Here is a 16,187-nt window from a genome sequence, read left to right as displayed (position 1 = left end):
CCCTGTTGTCTGTTCAACTGCAAGTGAGAAAACATTTGACGCAACTGTGGAGCCCGTGCATCTCAGTTGCATAAAGAAGACAGTTTCAATACCGTACTGTACACTATCGGTTGTGCAAGGACATACTGATTTGTGGCTGATTAACTGCTCTAGTGAACCTACAGTGCTGCCGAAGGATCTGAAACTTGCAGAGATTCGTGAACACCAAGTATTCTCGCTTGCCACCCTCGCAGAAAGCAATGATTCCCCGGATAAGACCCGTTGCAATAATCTGCACGCCAGGGACACCACCATTATGGCTATGATTGATAAATCACTCAGCACCAAGGAACGTAATGAACTGGCGAGTATTCTGCGCAAACATGCCGGTATTTTTGATTTCGCTCAGCATGATTCACCGTCATTCCCTGCTTCTCGTATAAAGCACCGAATCGACACGACATCTCACAGACCTCTCCGACAGAAACCATATCGTGTATCGCCGTCAGAACGCGCAGTGATCAATGAACAGGTTTGCGAGATGCTCAAGCAAAATGTAATTCAGGAATCATGTAGTCCGTGGGCCGCTCCAGTAATTCTAGTGAAGAAGAAGGATGGGACATGGCGATTTTGTGTTGACTACCGCCGTCTCAACGCCATCACTAAAAAAGACGTATACCCACTCCCACGGATTGATGATGCTATCGACTGTCTATCATCGGCCTCTTACTTTTCGTCTGTGGATCTGAGGTCAGGCTACTGGCAGATTCCAATGCACGAGGAAGACAAGGAGAAAACGGCATTTGTTACAACAGATGGACTATTTGAATTCAATGTGATGCCGTTCGGACTCTGCAACGCGCCCGCAACTTTTGAGCGATTTATGGACAACATTCTGCGTGGATTGAAGTGGGAAGTGTGTATGTGTTACTTGGACGACGTTGTAATTTTTGGGCGCACCTTTTGTGAGCACAACACACGCCTTGACCTCGTACTGGACTGCCTAAGCAAAGCACGCGTGGTGCTCAACTCAAAGAAATGTCGTTTTGGAGAGCGCCAAACACTCGTCCTTGGACACTTAGTAAACAAAGAAGGCATACGACCGGATCCCGCCAAGACGGTCGCAGTGGAGGCATTTAAGCAGCCAAACTCGGTGAAAGAACTGCGCAGTTTTTTGGGGCTTTGTTCATACTTTCGCCGATTCATTCCTGGCTTTGCCAATATTGCATACCCGCTCACGTGTCTGCTTCAGAAAGGTGCGCAGTTTGACTGGACCCCGGAATGCGAGTCTGCTTTTTCGGAGTTGAAGTTTCTTTTGAGGTCCCATCCGATTCTTCAACACTTCAATCCTCTCGCTCCCACTGATATTCACACAGACGCCAGTGGTATTGGTGTAGGTGCTGTCCTGGTTCAACGCTTGGATAATCAAGAACACGTCGTAGCGTATGCAAGTCGCTCGCTCAGCAAGTCCGAGCGTAACTACACAGTCACAGAGCAAGAATGCCTCGCAGTAGTCTTCGCAGTGCAGCGCTTCCGGTCCTATCTGTACGGACGCCCCTTTACCGTCGTGACAGACCATCATTCTCTCTGCTGGTTGGTTAATCTGCGTGACCCATCTGGTCGGCTGGCGCGCTGGGCACTTCGTCTACAAGAATATGACTTCACGGTTTCGTATAAAAGCGGCCGACGTCACACTGACGCAGATTGTCTTTCGCGACTACCGCTTCCAACGATGGAATGTGACGCGGGCACCTTCGATACCTACATTGCATCACTCGACCAACCATTTCCTGATAACAAGACCTTTAAGGATGAGCAACAAAGGGACAGCACCATACAACAGCTTCTTGCTACCAAACCAAAATCATCGCCTACGCGCTTCTGCATCCGAGACGGGCTAGTTTACAAAAAGAACTACACCAACACGGGCCCACGATATCTTCTGGTGGTTCCGAAGAGTCTTCGCGTTTATGTCTTGCAGGCTATGCATGATGACCCAACATCCGGTCATCTAGGCACAGCAAAAACTCTTTGCCGTCTTCAAGAAAGATTCTACTGGCCCAAAATGCGCCACACGACGGAACAATACGTGTCTAGCTGCAACGAGTGTCAACGTCATAAGCGCCCAACAAGTGCTCTTTTAGGGCGATTACATCCAGTGCCGCCCCCTAGAACTCCATTCGAGCAAGTCGGGATTGACCTCCTTGGACCCTTTCCCCGGTCTTCTAATGGAAATCGCTGGATAGTCGTTTGCACCGACCATTTAACACGGTACTGCGAGACCGCTGCCATACCATCGGCAACTGCAGCTGATGTGTCTTCCTTCATGCTACGTTTTGTCATTCTTCGACATGGGCCTCCCAAAATCGTAATCAGTGACCGTGGCCGACAATTCACAGCAGACGTGATGGAAGAGATGCTTCGTGTCTGTGCTTCAAGGTTTCGGCACTCTACGCCATACCATCCCCAAACGAATGGTCTAACTGAACGAACGAACAGAACTCTCTCGAACATGCTGTCTATGTATGTTGCATCCGATCACAAGGACTGGGACAGCATTCTACCCTTTATCACATATGCATTCAACACCGCTCAGCATAAAACTACCGGCTACAGTCCTTTCTTTCTTCTATATGCTCGACCACCTCGTCATACCCTGAATACAATCATTCCGTGTTTGGACCATCATGATCCCTGCATATCCGAGATCATCTGTCGGGCAGAAGAAGCTAGACGCCTTGCTTATTTGCGCACTCTTGCTTCGCAAGACCGCTCGAAGGCACATTTTGACCGCCGACGCCGACACGTGACGTACAATCGCGGCGACCTAGTGTTGCTCTGGACACCAACTAGAAAACGCGGTTTGAGCGAGAAACTGCTAGCGCACTATGCGGGACCTTATCTTGTTGTAGACCGTATCAGTGATTTAGTTTACCGCATAGCGCGTCTCCATTCAAACGGCCGACAGTCTGCAAAAACTGAACTTGTCCATGTTGCACGTTTGAAGCGCTTTATTCCTCGAGAGACTGTTTGACTCGCCCAGTGGGCCTCGTCTGCGCGGAGGGAAATGTTACCACATGTGTAATTTAGGTATGTGCACCTGTGTAGCGGGGAACATGGTGGTAGCAGAAGAGGAGGACGTTCAGTTGGTGGCAAAAGCTCGCTGCTGCCCATTCACTGCGGTATACCGTCCAGTCGACCGTTACGTCTGCTTCGAATAAACCCCTCGTAGACGTAACAATATATACATACATACATACATACATATATATATATATATATATATATATATATATATATATAAATATATATATATATATATATATATATATATATATATATATATATATATATATATATATATATATATATATATATATATACATGAAGATAGAGAGAGGGATTTTGCTGCACGTGTGTACAATTAGTGTCGTCGGTATTTGCAGGGTTGCCGCAAGAAATTCCTTCCACCTCAGAACCGCAGAAAAGTGTCAGTGAAGCTCCTCGGTCTTGAAAAGCCAGCAAGGTGGGCAAAAACAAATGTTCAGCGTGTACATTTACCACAAGGTATTTTTACACCTTTGTGAGACGTGTACGGGAACTGCACCTGAGCAGGAGTTATTTGATATGCACAAGGTGCAGAAAGAAATTCCTGAACATGGCGTAGTACAAACTGCATACGGACAGCGGATGCGCATCATCTCAAATCAATGACTGTGGCATTCACAGTAGTCTTAAAAATCAACCGAGCATGTCTCCGGCTCAGGCGCAGACATTTGTTTCTACGGCTGAAAATGTATGCAGTGCCTTGTTTGATGCAGCTTCAGGGTACGCCGAGAATGATGTGCACAATGCGGTAGATGATTTTTCTAGTACAGATATTCTCACAAAGCTCTCATGTCTGGCGAGACAGCTTGAGTCGCACTATCGATCTCCGATAGGGGGAGTCGATGCAGTTGTTGCGGCGGTAAAAAGATATTTTATCGACTGCTGGAACATCCGTTAATGTGTCTGCAGTTGAAAATGACAGACCAAGAAAGGCACTATATGCTTGTCAAGGAATTTATGTTCCAGCAGAGGAAGTGAAACATTGGCATGGTGAGAAAGGCTACTTTGTGCCACTTAAGAGACTGATTGAGAACTTCCTAATTCACCCGAGCTTTGCGCGCCTCTTTCAGTGTGCATTGGAGATGTCAAATGATGCGTTTCTAAGAGATTTCACTGACGGAACACGTTTTCAAATGCACCCAATTGCAAGTTGTCATCAGATGAGCACTATTGTGATGCGTTTGTACAGCGATGATATTGAATTGACCAATCCTCTAGGCATGAAAAGAGGCCGTAGAGGCAAGCTAACTGTGTTTTATGTCTCTTTTGTTAACATTCCGCCGTCAGAAAGATCCAAAGTAGCCAGCATATTCTTACTTGGAGTGGGAAAAGCAAGTGCGCCTAAATAACAATAAGCAAAGCATTTGCTCCTTCAAGACTTTGTTTCCACGTTAAATTCACTCCAAAGTGGCTGCGCACTAAAGACTGCCTGTGGTAAAGAAGTCTTTTTTTGGTTTTTTGCTTGCGCATATTGGGGACTCCTTGGCATGCCACAATAAAGCAGGGTTCAAAAAAAAGCTTCAGTAAGAATGTCCGTTTGGCGTGTCAGACCTGCAAAGTTCCTTCAACTGATTTTCGTAACTTTCATTATGAAATACAATGCCCACTACGTACAGAATACCAGTACCAAGAAAATTATCTAGCGCTTGAGCCAGCAACTTCAAAAAAGGACCGTGCTGAATTGTCAGCACAGTGCGGAATTAAGTCAAGAACTGTCCTTGCGGAAATCGCTAATTGCTCAGTCCTCACAGACTTGCTATATGACCCAATGCACATTCTGTTAGAGGGGGTCGTTCTTCTGGAGCTGGCATTGTTCAGTAAGTTTTTTGTGAGGGAGGCAATGTGGGTGAGTTTCAGCGAACTGAATGCTGCCTTGTCACAGTTCTGCTTTATTAGACATGTCAGTAAAGGGATTACCCCCGGAGCTTTGAGTCAGACTTCAGCTTTCCATGTTCGGCAAGCTCCAGTTTAGTACTACTTTTGCATTTTCTCATTATTATTGATTGATATATGCCTGAAGAGGCTGCACAAGATCCTCATTGCGAATGTTTTCGGCTGCTGTGCGTCATAAAACAATTATTCATTTCTCCTGTTATCTCCCCAGATACACTCAGGGACATAATTGCATGGTAGCGCGCCTTAACGAGCTTTTTCTGCAACTATATGGTTCTGATTCATTCAAACCGAAACTGCACATGCTGGTTCATATGGTTTCTCAAATACGGAGATTTGAGAAACCCACCACCATTGGGCCATACCATTCGAAAGTAAAAATGCTCTTCCGAAATCAAGAAAGTTCTGGAATTTCAAAAACATTCCATTATCTGTTGCCAATTACTATGAGATGAGAATGTCCAATGACTTGTGGGAGGGGCCTCGTCAGCCGTAGCTGGTGGCTACGGAAAGTGTCACTGCAACAAATGTAGGTGCACTTGTGTGCTTGACGTCGACTTTTTTGCCATCTGGGCCGGACCCTTGTGCTATTGGCCTGACAGCTATGTCCAAGCACTCTGCCTTTGTCTCTGGTGTCAAAATCTCTGTTTCTGATGTGGTTGTATTTCAACAAAATGAGGTTGCGATGTTTGGTGAAATAGAAACAATTGTACCTTGGTTAGGCAAAATTTTCATCTCACTTCTGGTGAGCTATTGACAAAGTGAGCTGTTCACAACTGCTGAATGCATTTGTGCTGCTGAAGACACTGCACAGTGTTGTGATTAAACCTGAACTGCGTTTGTATCCCTGGCCACTTTATACTTACGCCAGAATCGATGTTTATGCTGTCACAAAAAGTCTACCCGGAGTCACCTTTCTTGTAATGCCTGTGATTTTGGTGCCTTTATTCCTATCGTTGCTTCATGCGAATAATATGCAGCATGTACATGGTGTGAGAGATTTCTTGTGAATAAAGCTTGTTTTCTTTCTGCTTAGGAATTTCATGACTGGCTCCTTCACAATATGCCGGAATTCTCTGACAGCGTTCAGCCTGTCCTGCAAGGAAGAGCAGTTTCAGAAAGGCTACAAAAAAAAAAAAAAACTTTCGCGGCAGCTACGCGCGGAATTGACCTTGTTTCTGGAGTAAGTTTTCCTCTTCGCTGTTGAACCATGCTGTTCTATTTCGCTGTTTTAGATTGAGTTCACAGATCTTAATTTTAGCTCTAAAGATACACCACAGCAATCAGCTTAAGCCTTATGGTTAGTTACAACCCTGGTTACAAAGTTACTGGTTACGCATTCCTGATTGGCTCTGTAGCCGATCAGAAAGTTTTCATGATCCACTGGTTTGGATAATGCACGGTGGAGCTTCTAACAGTGCACGGGCAGGTGCTCGCACTGTGTTTTTCAGATATCACATGTATTCTCGAATGCGGAAAAAGGGACATCATAGCGCCAGCATGTGATTAAACCTTGAATTAGGTCGCAAGTGCTACTGTGTTATATCAGTGGTCTTTGCTGATATTGTGCACCACTTGTCTGTGGCGAGGGATAGAATGATCTGAATTTTTTTTTTAGTGAGAATATTCTCATTACCTCTGGGAACAAAGGGGAGCGTCGCTCAATGTACAAAATCCTTGGTGAAGCACTCGCCGCGAAATAATTAATGATGTCGTTGGATGAGCCTAAAGAGCACCTTTTGGCTACGAGGACCCATGTTTATGTAAGTACTTTGAAAAGCGCTGTGAATAACAAGCTGATGCTCTTTTCAAATGAAAGTATACTTTTTATTCCAATCATTGTAGGCAGTTCTGTTCGCTTCACTGGTTCATGTCAGAGCACAGCTTGTCCTTCATCGGCATTCAAAAGTTTACAAGCGTGCTCTGTTTCATTTTTACTTCCTCAAAGAACTAAGCAGAAAATTTGGTGGTGCTAGCTGTTCTAAGTTAATGTCTTTAGAGTACATATGACTATTAAATATGTGCCACTTCAGGTAGAAAAAAAAACAGTTTTTAATTTGGAGGTCGCAAGCATATTTAATTTCTTTCAGAGCCTATTTATCAAGAGGTTGACTGTGGCTTGAAAGGCGCGGAATCACAGAATTGCGAAAAGAGCGCATGTCACTGTTCTTTCACCCATCACTGAGATCACAAAGGAAAATGCTGTTGCCGAGCTACAGGTTTGTTTGCATGTGCAATTTAGATTACATAGCTTTGAACATTGGTAACTCGTAGTCACTTTCTTTCATTCAATGTGTTTGAGACCTTAAAAGCGACCCATATGAACGCCGTGACACTTGACAGAGAAAGAATGCAGGCCCTCCTTAAAGTGACATACGAAGAACGCTGCGAAAGCTATGATGATCCACTGCCCCAGTATTTCTTGCTAAAAGAAATTGCAAATTAAAGTCTATTTCCAAGTCTGAAAGAATGCAAGGCAAAAAACTCATGCCGTGATTTTCTAATATTCTGCTGCACGGAATAGCAGGTCACTGATATATAAAACTGTGAATTCTGTAAATTCCTATCCTACTCTCGCGTCGAATTGCGCCAAGCCAGATTTTCTCTACCATTGTGATAAAGAAGCGCGATTTATTGCCGAAATGCACCGAAACGTTGCTTTTCAGACGGCATGCGCAGCCTGATCTCGGAGGTGATCACCAAAATTACCGACAGCGCGAAACAGATGCGTCAACATATTAGTGCTCTGCAGACGTCACGTGTATCAGAAGCGGCTGAGTAAGTAGTGCTCTCAGTTATCAAAATTCTCCTTTGCTACTTTAGACGGTTTGTAACCGCACGGCCTGTAAATCTTGTCGCTGTAGTGTGCTCCGCTGTGCAGAACCAAGGAGCAGAAAAAAAAAAACTGCTTTGGAAGGAGCTCACAAGTCGCGCACAAGCCGACTTGTTCTAACTAAACCTTTTTTTTTTACGGGTCGATTGATTTGGCGCAGTTGGTATATTTGCACATTTGGTCAATAAAAAACAGTTTATGCGTGACAGCACGTGTTCATCTACATGAAATGTATTTGGGCTTGTGTTTAAGCTGATTTTTTTCTCATTCTAAGCTGTTATTGGTGTCACCAGTGCGCCTAATCTCACACTATTTTCAAGCATTGTGTTCTGTATAAGACAACGTCTTGCTGTGAGTGCACGAATACTCAAATAGTGAGCGGACGAATAATTCGAATCGCGATAATAGAGGGCAAGGGTGACGTATTGGCGGCCTACGAGGCCATGCCGTCGCCGATGCATTACTTTAGATGCAGGAGAAAGCGCGAGGTCGTTTCGGCTGAAGCGCTCATGCAGAGCGTTCTCGGTGCATCATTGCGAGCCAAGCTGCACCCTTTTTGCCTGGCCGCGAATGGCCGTGCTATCATGACCCCTGAGATAGGCGGATCTCGGAGGTTATGGTATATCTAGTATGCGATAGTCGGAATATTCGACGTGAACGCCCGCACAGCGCTAGAGGTCACGTGCGCCGAGGACATATACTCTCGCGCTCAAGGTCATCTAGCGAATAACCCATGTCATTTTCGGCACAAAAGTATAGCCTCGAGCATAACGCAGCCGTAGTGCATGGTCCTTTGTCTGTCGCGCATATTGATCTTGCGGTAATCCAATTGCTGTAAACTTGGAATAGCCCTTCCGTATTCTGAAGGAAAACTGGAAAGGAAAATGCTCTATGCAAAAGAGATTCCAGCTAAGTGCAGAGCTGAGAGCCTCATTGGTATTCAGCACAGCAGAACATCACGCGTTCATTAGCATCCTAGCAAAAAAAAAAACCACCTTATTTGTTCAACAGGGATCCCATATATAAAAATGTTTTCTTTAGTTTCGTTACGCCCTTGCTAAAATAATAAGGCCTAGCTTGAAAACTTCATGAGATGTATAAACCAAGATCTTGGCACCTTCCTCAAACAACAAAAAATGTGTAGGCTCACTGAACAAGCTGGTTGTTATTATTTCAACTGAGAAGAAACAAACTGGTTACCTTCTTTTTTAAATTTAAGAGCACAGGAGTATCGCTCTGGATCATGCCAGTATACTATTTGGAGCTATGCTTGGAAGTCTAAGTATTGAAATAGTCTTAAGCAGTGTGCATGCAGTAGCTTAGTGCTCCGAAATGCATATTTAGGTGCTCCAAACTGCTCAAAAACTAACATTTTGTTGCTCCAAATCTCGATTCGTGACGAGGACCAGTGCACTTATCAAGTAAATAATTGTTAATGAATGGTCTAAATTATTATTGTATTGCTTTACGTCCTCATATCATGAGGGATATCGGAAAAAAAGCTTTATTTTGTCGTTAATAATTATCATCGCTCTTGCTTTACGTTGACTGTTTTTTCTCCAGCTTTGCATCAAAGTCGAGCTTAGGTTTAAAAGCAGCATTGGTGACCTGGAGAGAAAGCTAAGAGCAGTGTCGGAAGCGTTTTCATGCAAAGAACAACGTGAATGCACATTCATCGACATCGTCAAGTACTTGCAAGGCCATTCAAGGCACATGCTTATCAACGAGGTTTGTGGAATGATTACTAGATGCACACACTTATCAATGCACTTCTCTAGTGCTAACTTGGCAGCAAGAGCGGCAGCAGGCATCACTTGTGCTCACGGACTCTGCGTATCTTTTATGCAGGCATTGCTGATACCGTGCCCAGCATTCTGGCTGTGATGGCTGTACTACCGTTTCAATTTGAAACGCCGCGGATGGGAAAGCTGTGTTTCCGACGCTAGCATTACCTTTCAAGCTACGGAAAGTTTACTGCGACACGCCCTCCCCCCCCCCCCCCCTCCGCCCATTTGGATCTTCATCTGTTCGGACAGTACAAAAGCACCGAGCGCACCGTCTGCTCCTTCACTTGGCAGCAAGTGCGACAGCAGGGTTCACGTGTGCTCACAGACTCTGCGTATCTTTTATGCAGGCATTGCTGATACCGTGATCAGCATTCTGGCAGTGGTGGCTGTACTACCGTTTCAACTTGAAACGCTGCGGATGGAAAAGCTGTGTTTCTGACACTAGCATCACCTTTCAAGCTACGGAAACTTCACTTCGACATTGCCCCCCCCCCCCCCCCCCCGGCCCATTTGGATCTTCATCTGTTCGGACAGTACAAAAGCACCGAGCGCACCGTCTGCTCCTTCACTTGGCAGCAAGGACAGCAGCAGGCTTCTCGTGTGCTCACAGACTCTGCGCATCTCTTAGGCAGGTCGGCAATCAGTCTATTTTTTTACTTTTCCTGCTCTTGCCACTGCTGTCATTGCTGGCATTTGTATCATTTCGATTTTTGGCATTGCTGTTTCATTAGAGGATATCGAAGGAGATCAGAGCACTTTTTGATAAGCTGAAACGCGAACTTAAGGCAGAGTTCAAAGATTTCAAAGAAACAATCGAGCGAGACTTTCGCAAGGAACTAAGGGATATTAAAACTTTTCTGGCTATGACAAACAAGGAATATGAAGAAATTAGAAATGAAAACCAAGCCCTGAGAGCCTCAAATGCTGAGTTATGGGTACAGTGCTCTGATCTCGCACGGCAGGTAAATGACCATGAGAACAGAATGCTTCGGGCTGAACAGTATTCCCGAGGGGCAAATGATGAAATTGAAGGTATTCTGTACGAATCCCCCGAGGACCTAGTTGAAATGGTCATAAAAATTGGAAAAAAGGTGGGCGTGCCACTTGTCGCGACTGATATCGGACGAGCACACAGAGTTCCAATGGAACAAAACGCAAGCAAAAAAACGTAGTTGTGCAGTTCGAGCAGAGACAAAGGCGGGATAACTTTTTGATGAATGCCCGCGCAACAAGCTTGAAGTGTTCTTATCTGGGCATTGACTCTCGGTCAGCGGTGTTCGTAAATGAAAATCTGTGCCCTGAAGTGAAACGACTTCTTGGTCCAGGCTACAGCACGCAAGCGGGAGACTGGTTGGAAGCATGTCTGTGTTTACGATATAAAAATATTTGCGCGGCAGACTAAAAACGCACCCAAGAACAAAATCGAAAGCAGTGATGACGTAAACAAAATGAACAGTTCTTCGTGAAAGCAGTGCAGCGAAAAAGGCGGTTTGTGTTGTGGGCACAGATATTGCGGTGCCGCTGTAAACGAAAATTTTGGTTGTTTATTTCATGCTTATTTTTCGTTCCTTAGTGGGTCAAGTACCACGCATGCTCATGAAGTTTGGTTTATGTTTGTTCATGAAATATATGCTTCACGATATCACAAAAAATTTTCGGCGTGTGAGTTTTATTTGAGGGAATATATTTCACTCTCTCTTATTGCCTTGGTATGCACCAGGGCTCATGCAGTAGCTTGTTTTCGTTACTAATTTTCATTGATGCTGGCTATCCAGTTTGTGGCTATAAAATTTCTTCAATAAAAATATTTGTCGCAAATTTCGTCGTTGACCTGTCGTTCGAACGCACTGTTTACGTCGCAATGAATGTAAACTTTACAATGCACGATTTCCTGTTGACCCATCAGCATCTGAAATGAACACTTCTAGTGTTACTCCGCTAGACTTAAAGCATAATACGGTCAAGAAATGCTATTCACCTCCTACATTTAATCATTTAAATATGCAATCGGCACGTGGCAAACAGGATGAATTCTGTGTATTTCTGAGTGATTTCGGCTTCTCGTTTTCTGTAATTATTTGGACATAAACGAAGTTTCCGGCTGACGATGACATGCACCTAGAAGATTATAATGCAGTTTTCTTGAACAGACCCATTAGAAGAGGTGGAGGCGTATGTATGTTTAATAAACAAGGTATCAATTATGAACTGCTTGATGACCTGTCTTTATGTACGTCAGATATTGAGGTAATGTGTTTGAAATGTGGGAAGTTTTTTTTTGCGGTGGTGTACCGTCCACATGATGGTAATTTAGGTGAGTTCTTCGAGCAGCTGCACGCGATATTCTCTCATGTTAATATACATCAGTATAAATTAGTCCTATGTGGTGACGTAAACATTGACATGCTTTCAAATACACCTAAACAGTCCGAATTTTGTATGCTTCTTGATTCGTATTTGTTATCAAATGTGATACTGCAACCAACTCGCTTTTCAGCAACTAGTGCTACGTTACTGGATCTTTTTATTACCAACTTACTATGTGAAAGTCTGTTTTCTGGGACAGTCAACATTACACTTAGTGATCATTTGCCGATATATTTACTTATTGATAAGTTCCGTGTCGTATTAAACCCAACCTACAAATTTCGGTGCCAGAATATAACTGAAAACTGATTGATTGATTTGTGGGGTTTAACGTCCCAATACCACCATATGATTATCAGAGACCCCGTAGTGGAGGGCTCAGGAAATTTCGACCACCTGGGGTGCTTTAACGTGCGCCCAAATCTGAGCACACGGGCCTACAGCATTTCCGCCTCCCTCGGAAATGCAGCCGCCGCAGCCGGGAATCGGACCCGTGACCTGCGGGTCAGCAGCCGAGTACCTTAGCCACTAGACCACCGCGGCGGGGCTATATAACTAAAAACTCTTTCGCAGTTTAGAGGTGAAATCTCCAGAACAAATTGGGCAGCAGTGCTCTCATCCTCATCAGCAAATGCAGCATACGACAGTTTTATGGACGCCCCGCCGCAGTGGTCTAGTGGCTAAGGTACTCAGCTGCTGTCCCGAAGGTCGCGGGTTCGATTCCCGGCGGCGGCGGTTGCATTTCCGATGGAGGCGGAATTGTTGTAGGCCCGTGTACTCAGATTTGGGTGCACGTTAAAGAACCCCAGGTGGTCAAAATTTCCGGAGCCCTCCACTACGGCGTCTCTCATAATCAAATGGTGGTTTTGGGACGTTAAACCCCACATATCAATCAAATCAGTTTTATGGAGATAATTTCCCGTATTTACAAGCGATGTTTTCCTTACAAATAAATTAAAAAAGCTTAAACGTTCGCGGAAACCACGGGTCACAAAGGACCTGATAAAAGTGATAAATGTGAAAAATAGCATGTATCAAATATTCTTGAAGAATCGAAAACCAGACGCATGGGATTCTATTCGAAAATATAGAAATAATTTAACTAAAGTTATGAAAAAAGCGAAACGCAGTTATTTTTCTGGCATGTTCGAGGGCGTCTCAGGGGTCAAGGAGATGTGGAGCAAGTTAAATTCCATTACTGCCTTACATAAAGGTAATTTTAGTGTAGAAGAGATAACTGAAGGTGATCGAACATACAGGGGCAAAGAAAGCATTGGCTGAGAAATTCAATAAACACTTCACTTCCTTAGTAGACAGTGTCAGTGACACTACCGCACTACATTACATGTCCGCACAGACAGTAGCTTCGTCAGTTTATCTTTAGCCAACAGATGAATACGAGGTTATGGGTGTTTTCAAAAAACTAAAGAAAAGTAAATCGGAAGATATTGATGGGTTAAAGATGGCCCCAGTCTGTCCTGTCATAGATATACTAGTCAAGCCCTTAACATACATTTATAACCTAATTTGAGGCACAGGTACTTTCCCAGAACGTATGAAGCATACGAAAGTTACAGTGCTGTTTAAGGGAGGAGACAAAAATGATCTGAAGAACTATAGGCCCATATCTGTTCTACCATTGTTTTCAAAGCCCATAGAAAAGTTAATGTTTATAAGACTATCAAACTTCTTTGCAAAAAATTAGATAATTACTCCAGCCCAGTACGGTTTGAGGTCAGGGCTGTCGACAAAGGTAGCATTGTTACGTCAAAAGGAAATTATATTAGGTAATATAGAGGACAGGAAAATTACGCTAGGCTTATTCGTTGACTTCTCGAAAGCCTTTGACCGGATAAATCACAATACCCTCTTACAAAAATTGCCCTATTATGCCATTAGAGGAAATGCGTTAACCTTAATCACCAGTTATTTGAGCAATAGGCTAGAGCGTGTAAGTATAAACACAGAACAATCATCTTTGCAAAAACGTGCTCAAGGTGTACCCCAAGGTGTACCCCAAGGTAGCCACACCACAACTGCTATCTATCTATCTATATTTTAAGTCACATCACAACTGCTGTCTATCTATCTATCTATCTATCTATCTATCTATCTATCTATCTATCTATCTATCTATCTATCTATCTATCTATCTATCTATCTATCTATCTATCTATCTATCTATCTATCTATCTATCTATCTATCTATCTATCTATCTATCTATCTATCTATCTATCTATCTATCTATCTATCTATCTATCTATCTATCTATCTATCTATCTATCTAGCCGCCTACAATTAACATTTAGCTCTGCTGGCCGTTTCGATAACGGTATCTATAGCAAACTTGGTATGTCATAACATGACTGCATGAATAACATATTTGACTAGTCGTAACATAAAAATCATGACACTTATGTCATGAATGTCATAATATACGTTTCACGGTCCTGTAGTTGTTGCAGTGGTTTTGTTCACATGGCATGTTGAAAAACTAGTATGGTATGACATGATTGCATGGCGAACACAGGCGACAGACCCTAACATGAAAATCATGACATGCGTGTCATGTAACATCACGACTACATGCCACGCTCATGATGCGCTGGCAGCCGTGTTGCTAACCTCACTTCTACCGAATTCGGTATTACGGGACGTGAATGGATGACTAAGGTATGAGACTGGTGCAAACATGATAAACATGAGATGCGTGTCATGTAACAACATGACTACATGCTATGCTCGTGATACTCTCGTGGCTGTTTCGCTAGCTTCACATATGCCAAATTTGGTATTGCGCGACACCAATGGATGACGAAGGTATGTGACTGGTGCAAACATGATAATCATGAAATGCGTTTCATGTGAGAACATGACTACATGCCACAGTGAAGGCGCCACTATATACATTTCGACATGACGCGGTGCACGTGCATGCCGGCGTTCATTTCATGGCGTCAAGTTGGTGTTGCTACGCCAGACGCCGGTCCTGCCATATACTCACAGACGCGTGACACACTGCGCTGCTTTGACGCATGCGCGTTTCAGCGCGTCCGGCGTCTCTCCGTCACAAAAAGAGGGATGGTCATTTTTCTAGCTTCACATATACAAAATTTGGTGTTACGTGACGCAAATGAATGACAAAATATATGACTGGTGCAAACATAATAATCCTGACACCCGTGTCATGTAAAAACATGACAACACACCACGCTCATTGAGTGCTTGCAGCCGTTTCGCTAGCTCCACATATTCTAAATTTGGTATCACGTTACGTGAATAGATGACGAAGGTCAACGACACATCCAAACATGATAATTATTACACGGAAGTCTACACGTCGTAACGCTGTGCTGATTTTGAAGTGACTTATCAACTTTCTCATTCGTGCTTCGCATATCATCGAGTCACACTGTACGTGGGATCTGCCAATTTTTTGAGAGGAGGCATTGTCAGGCGATACGATACATGACATAAAAACAACAATAAAGAGCAATATAAATAAGCACGATCATAAAGCATAACGCAGAGAAAGAGCAACAAATAATAGAGTCGTTAGGTTCGTTGACGCGCATGGAATGGGTTGTGGCGCACATGAATGACTGCAGGTCTCGCACGCCGCTGTTGAGAGCTCCTGATGCCATCGGGGACAACCTCGTAGTCGTGTGTACCGAGACGTCGAACTACCCCGTACGGTCGGAAATACCATCGCAGAAGTTTTACAGTGAGTCCACGTCGGCGCATTGGCGTCCAACCCAAACACGCTACCAGTCTGGTATTCCACGAAACGCATGCTTCTACGTCTACGCATGCTTCTACGCATGTTTCCGAATGTCTTCGGAAGGTGCATTCTTAGCGATTCAGTGGTTTGCGTCTGCATACGTTTTAGTCTTTAGCACGACATCTCTAACACTCCAAGGTCGCACTGAAGCTCTATGAAACAATTTATTCATCACGGAAAGTTCCATGTTCCATTGCGGCCTCCCACGAGAGTGGTTAACGCTCGTAGATGCCACTTTTACATTGCCTTGTTTGCGCGCTTTTACGATTCTCGGGCGCGTATACATGTGCAACGAGCCGATTATGACGAATAAGCATTATAGGAAACACACCGTATATAAAATGCTAGGATTACTGCACATGCTAGCAAGGATACTCATATACGGGTAGCTTCGTTCCATGTATACAGCTAGCATAAAATCTGATTTTCCGATAGTGG

The 16,187-nt window shown here is 44.0% G+C and overlaps 1 pseudogene; it reads left to right on the top strand.

The window, feature by feature from the left end:
- Positions 1-4,220: 4,220 nt before the first annotated feature.
- LOC119186468 (uncharacterized) overlaps positions 4,221-16,187 on the top strand; it is a 42,410-nt pseudogene continuing 30,443 nt past the window's right edge.

Source organism: Rhipicephalus microplus, chromosome 6, assembly GCF_043290135.1.
Source record: "Rhipicephalus microplus isolate Deutch F79 chromosome 6, USDA_Rmic, whole genome shotgun sequence".
Taxonomy (NCBI): domain Eukaryota; kingdom Metazoa; phylum Arthropoda; class Arachnida; order Ixodida; family Ixodidae; genus Rhipicephalus; species Rhipicephalus microplus.
The sequence above is the reverse complement of the archived record's forward strand: the minus strand, read 5'-3'. Positions and strand labels throughout refer to the sequence as shown.